The sequence below is a fragment of the Delphinus delphis genome, chromosome 10, assembly GCF_949987515.2.
Source record: "Delphinus delphis chromosome 10, mDelDel1.2, whole genome shotgun sequence".
In the NCBI taxonomy this organism is placed as follows: domain Eukaryota; kingdom Metazoa; phylum Chordata; class Mammalia; order Artiodactyla; family Delphinidae; genus Delphinus; species Delphinus delphis.
The window spans coordinates 51,151,864-51,158,167 of NC_082692.2; positions in this window are offsets into that span (position 1 = coordinate 51,151,864).

The window sequence follows — 6,304 nt, forward strand, 5'->3', positions numbered from 1 at the left end:
AACGCCAAAGAGGGAACACAGAACTTGTTAGAAATTCTCTCTTCCCTTTCATTCATTTCCAATTATTCCTCAAACCCTGCAACTGTCCCAAAGGCTCTCAACCTTCTCCCTAAAGCAAGACACACACACACACTTGCACACAGCCCACCAGCGGTATGCCAGAGCCGGCTTGCACCAGCTTGAAAGAGCCAATGGGTCAATTTTCAGGAATTTTGCCAGCTGGTTGTTCAACACAGCCATTATTAAAAATTAAATTATAGAAACTTACAACAAAATAAGTTATACACCAAAGTGATAAATATGCAATACTCAGAGGAAAAAGAGGAATGAACGTGCAACAACATGAGTGAATCTCAAAATAGTTATGATGAGGCCAGACAAGAAAAGAGTGCATGCAGAGTGATTCCATTTATAGAAAACAAATCACCCTTATAGTGATGGAAAGCCAACCAGTGGTCATCTGAGGGCAGGGCTTGGAGGCAGTGGAAGAGACAGGTTATAAAGGGACGTGAGGAGATTTGCAGGTATTTGATTTGATTGTGGTAGTAGTTTCACAGGTATATACAAATGTCAAAATTTATCAAATTCAAGTACATGCAATTTACTGTATGTCAGTTATACTTCAAGAAGCTGTAATAAAGACTTAGAAATCCATCACTCTCTAATTATTTTACTACATTTTACTACTATCTATATACTCTTAAGGTTTCTTTACACTCTGTATCTGTAATGTGGAGATACTATACAATAGTGCTTCTGACCTGTGTTCCCAATTCCATTTTCAGTGACCTCATGTTGGTAGCTCGAAATTGACCATGATGGGCGTGTTTACACCATGGAAATCAGCAGACACTCCAAACCAGGGCTTGATTTTTTGTTTTCTTGGTTGTCAAGACTTAAGAAAGTCATGGAAAAAATGCTAGTAACACAGATTAAACTTAAAACTGTGTTATGCCTTACATTGTGAACAGCACAAAAAATTAAGAAAAGATTCTTTCGGGGCTCCAAAACTATTATCCAACTTAGCAAAAAAGTCAGTCACTCACATCATTGATGAATGTATCAAGTTAAACATATTCTTTGTTGTTTCACTTTCTTATGTCTAACTTGTTAAAATAAATGAAAATATTAACCAACGTTTATGTGAGAACAATATTCATTTATCGGTTGCAATGGATCTAAGAGTTCAACAAAAATCAATGAAAGCATTCTGTGGGAATCAATTGTTTATAAAGAATTTATAATAAAGAGTATTACATATTTTATTATTTAAATTGTGCATGACACAATAAAATATATAATAAACTTATGTATGTGTACACACACACAGAGTTTTGTTTTTTCAGAAAGCCTGTATTAAACATTTAGTAGCATTGCATACTATGATGTCGCTGTGATGTCGTTTGCAAGATAACCATTCCATTTTATGGTGTCCCTGTCTTTCCTTCACCTTAGGTCTTTATTCTGTAGCTCTCTGGTTGAGGGTTTTTTTTTTTTTAATTTATTTTTGCTTGTTTTTCTTTTTTGGGGGGGATTGTTCAATTTTCCCAATTCCAGAAAATAAAAAAGAAAGACTCTAGAATGACCAAGCTAGAATCCTTCCTCCTTAATGAAGGAGGAAGATTGCAACCACTTCATTATAACCTGTTCTCTTCTCCTTTATTTCTGCCACGTGCACATTTTTGGCTCAGTGCTTTAGAGCTGCCAAGATGCATGCACACGACTATGCTGCTCTAAGCCAGCTGGCTCTTTGCACCTCCATGCCCCCCTTTAAGCCGCTTCACTACGGTCCTGTCATAAAATCCAGTATCTGTGTGCTGAAGGCATTGCAGACAGAAGTACAGATGTTCCCTGCATAACATCCTCCAAGCTCAGAGGTGACGAGCAAAGCCTCAAACCCAAGATGGCCTGACCATAAAATCGTATCAACACTCTGATTATAGAGATAGAAACATTCATAGATTTTCCTGCAAGGCCCGGAAAGATGCAAAAATGAAAGTACTCGTTTGTTTGGGTGGTAAAAATGTAGGTGAACTTTTTCCTGTGTTTTGTATTCTGTTCATGTCACTCTTGTTTGCATAACTATGGAAATGATTTGGGGGATGTATTTATGTATAGCATATCAAAATAGAGAAATTGCATTTGATTTGCTTTGTTCCTATTCACCCTAAAGCACAAAGTGTTGTACAAATTTCTCATATTCACCTCTATTCTGCAACCCTGCCACTCCCACTCCCATTACAGTAAGTCCCCTACATACGAACAAGTTCCATTCCAAGAGCGGGTTCGTAAATCCAATTTGTTCTTAAGTCCAACAAAGTTAGCCTAGGTACCCAACTGACACAGTCGGCTATATAGTACTATAATGTAATAGGTTTATAATACTTTTCACACAAATAATACATAAAAAACAAACACAAAAAATAAAGAAAACATTTTTAATCTTACGGTCCAGTACCTTGAAAAGTACAGTAATACAGCACAACAGCTGGCATATAGGGGCTGGCATCGAGTGAGCAGGCAAGAAGAATTACTGACTGGAGGAGGGAGAGGAGGTGGGAGATGGTAGAGCTGAAGAATCGTCAGCTATAGGAGACGGAGGGCAAGCTGCAATTTCACTCACGCCTGACATTGATGGAAAGCACTTTCGCGTCTTCAAAAGTTCACAACTTGAATGTTCTTATGTAGGGGACTTACTGTATGTAGCAGGTGTTTGATAAATGTTAGTTGACTGAATGAATGAAAGTCCCTTGCTATCTGGGTTGTTAGAAAGCACCATGTTGGCTGAAGGAAAGAGAAATGTTGTGTCCTAGCTTGTTGTATTCAGCTGGAGAGGTTGGGTACTTGATAGCTTTAGGAAGGTGTGATTTATGTCATGTCTATGTGAATGGCACCCCCAACGATCACACAGGAAGATCCGATTCCACCGCTAGATGATCATTCCTTGAAGGCAGGGACCGGCCTTATTTGCATCGGTTCTGCGTATGACACCTAGCAAGGTGCTCCACACCCGGTAGGTCCAACTGGCTATTCGAGGAGTGAATGTATATGTCCAATAGAATTTTTCACAAAGCAGTGGTAGCCAAGGGTTTCTCTTCTTCACGTTAAGGATATTTTCATCTTTAGAACTGTGCTGAATAGTACAAAATGATGTCCTTTCCTCCCTACAGGCAATCATTCACTGAGCAGAGTTTACTGAAATACCTGCTGTGTGCCAGACACAGGTGCTGCCTTGGACACTGAAGATACGGTGGTGAGTAAAACAAAGACCCTGGCCTCAGGGAGCTTACATTCTAGTGAAGAACAGACAAGAAACAGATTAGCATAGTAAGTGTATAATGTAATGTCAGGTAGTAGGAAATGATAGGAAGAACTTTAATGCCACGTTAGAGGATAGAGGGGAACAGAGAGCAATTTCAGGGAAAATGGTTAGGGCAGGCCTCGGTGAGGGCGTGATGTTTAAGCAGCTCTGAATACAAGAAGTGAGGAGGTGAGGTGAGCCAGTATCTAGGTTGGGAAGCCCCTCCCTAGGCCCAGGGCAGAGTGTGTGGAAAGGCCTGGATGTGGCAATGAACTTGATGTGATGAGAAAGAGCAAAGAGGCTGGCAGGAGTGAGTGGAAAGTGGTAGAAGAAAAATACCAGAAAATTCTTGGATTCTGGCCTCCTCTTTCCAGGTTCCATGAAACCCTTCAGTTAAGAATCAGTGTGGTGGTGGTGGTGTTTTTTTAAGTCACTCCTTATGTCAGTTTCCCAGCTGACAGCACCATTCAACATTTGTTTTTACACCTTTACATTCCAAGCCTATCTTTTTGATATGAAACGCTGAATATTTTTCTTAGAATGCTCTCATTTCTTCAAGCAGTACAAGCTTTCTTTTTTTAAAAGAAACGTGTGTGGAGGGATTGTTCCCTCCATATTCCCGCTAATGTCCACGACTAGTCAGATTTTTGCTAATTATAATTTCGAAAACGGCCTTTTCCTGACTTTACTCCAATATCTAAGCATCTCCTGTGTGTTGGCTCTTGGCAGTGTGACCATAAACAAGATGGCTCAGGCAAAAAGCAAACAAGAGTTTCACTATGGAAAATAAAGAGGGTTGAATTTGTATATCTTTGTTTCCCTAAGTATGTGATGTAGCTAAAACCATTCACCATTGCTCTTTACAAGGAGAGCCTGGTTAAATATTAACACTTTTCATCTTAACAGGGGTTCCTTTTGTTTCTTGTTAACCAAGTCCAATTTGACCAAAGCATTTCTTCTCTTCTTCTGGAAGTACTTGTAGGCAGAGTATTATATTGAAGGCTCTAGAAAATAATTCCTGCACATTTTTTTCCTACTATGGAACACTGAGCAGTGGGGTGATGTGAAATACTTTATGATCAGATGGGTTGTGCAGAGAATATTCTTTTTTCTGGATGGACCAAGTCATGAGTCGAAAACCACAAGTCAATTTCACTTGATCTCTATGGTACCATTTCTCTCTCCCTCACACTACCTTCCCAGGAAATAAATGATCACTCATTTAGCAGGTCGAAATAATAGCCACATTCAGATTAGAGCTTCTGAAGTATCGGGATAGAGTGCGTTCAATGACCTTGTAAACGGTGGTTAAAACGCCAATTAGTCTTTCATAAAACCTTGAGAGAGGCCATAAAACTATGCACATTCCTCTTCGTTTCCTAGGCTATTCCGTGTGAAAAACATGCAGTTCAGAACTTGGGAGAGAGGGGAGGGAAGAACGGTGTATATATTTTGAAAAAGCTCCCAGGATTTCATGGTGATTCTCTTGTTCAGTCATTTTCTCCTCCTCCTTCTTTATTGTTCCTCTGTTGTGTGGCTGTATTGCTATAACTTTTTTATCCCCCGCCTTACAAATTTGAGGAGGTATTGTTTCTTTCTCCCCTCATTCTTCTTCTGACTGTTTCCATATTTTCTCAATACCTCTTCCTTTCCTTTTATACCTTCTCTCACAGCTGATCATACTACAGAATTCAAGTTTATTATTTTTTTATTTATTTTTAATTTTTATGTTTTTGCAGTACATGGGCCTCTCACTGTTGTGGCCTCTCCTGTTGCGGAGCACAGCCTCCGGACCCGCAGGCTCAGCGGTGATGGCTCACGGGCCCAGCCGCTCCGCGGCATGTGGGATCCTCCCGGACTGGGGCAGGAACCTGTGTCCCCTGCACCGGCAGGCGGACTCTCAACCACTGTGCCACCAGGGAAGCCCCAAGTTTATTTTTAAATAGTCATGGTATCTCTGAAATTAAGTTCATACTCGCCATTCTTCATTGTAAAATCAGAGTTTGGAGGAGGAGAAAGGAACTAACGTTTATTAAATACTTTGGTGCCAGACATTATGCAAGGTGCTCTGAGGACATAAATTCACTTAATCACTTTAGCAGCAGTAGTAGATTAGATTATTTTTCAGAAATGTTCACTCCCTGCCCCTCACTTTCCTGGGAAGTGTAGACTTTCTGCTCCAGGGATGTTGAGTTTGCCTATGTGATTTGCTTTTGCTTCTATGGGGCAGGGTGTATTTTCCCTCCCCTTGGCTTTGGCCTCAGTCATGTGATCAGCTTTGACCAATAGTGTGTTAATAGATGGGATACAAGCAAAGATTTGAAATAGGGCAACACATTCTCAGGCAGCCCTCTGGTCCCAGGAGAGGAATGAGGCTCTCAGAGAACAAAATCACTCTAAGCCAGCAGTACTATTTACAAGAGCCAAGACATGGAAGCAACATAAATGTCCATCGACAGATGAATGGATAAAGAAGATGTGGTACATACACACAATGGAATATTACTCAGCCATAAAAGAGAACGAAATAATGCCACTTGCAGCAACATGGATGGACCTAGAGATTATCATACTAAGTGAAGTAAGCCAGAGAAAGAGAAATATCATCAGATGATATCACTTATATGTGGAATCTAAAAATTCATACAAGTGAACTAATTTACAAAACAGAAACAGACTCACAGACTTAGAAAACAAACTGATGGTTACCAAAGGGGAATGGTGGCCGGGAGGGATAAATTAGGAGTTTGGGATTAACAGTTACACACTACTATACATAAAATAGATAAACAACAAGGACCTACTGTATAGCACAGGGAACTATGTTCAATATCTTGTGATAACCTATAACGGAAAAGAATCTGAAAAAGAATATATATATATATGCATATATGATAAGCATATATATATATATGAATCATTTTGCTGTACACCTGAAACTAACACAACTTTGTAAATCTACTATAGTTCAATAAAAATAATTTTTAAAAAAACTAACCTAGA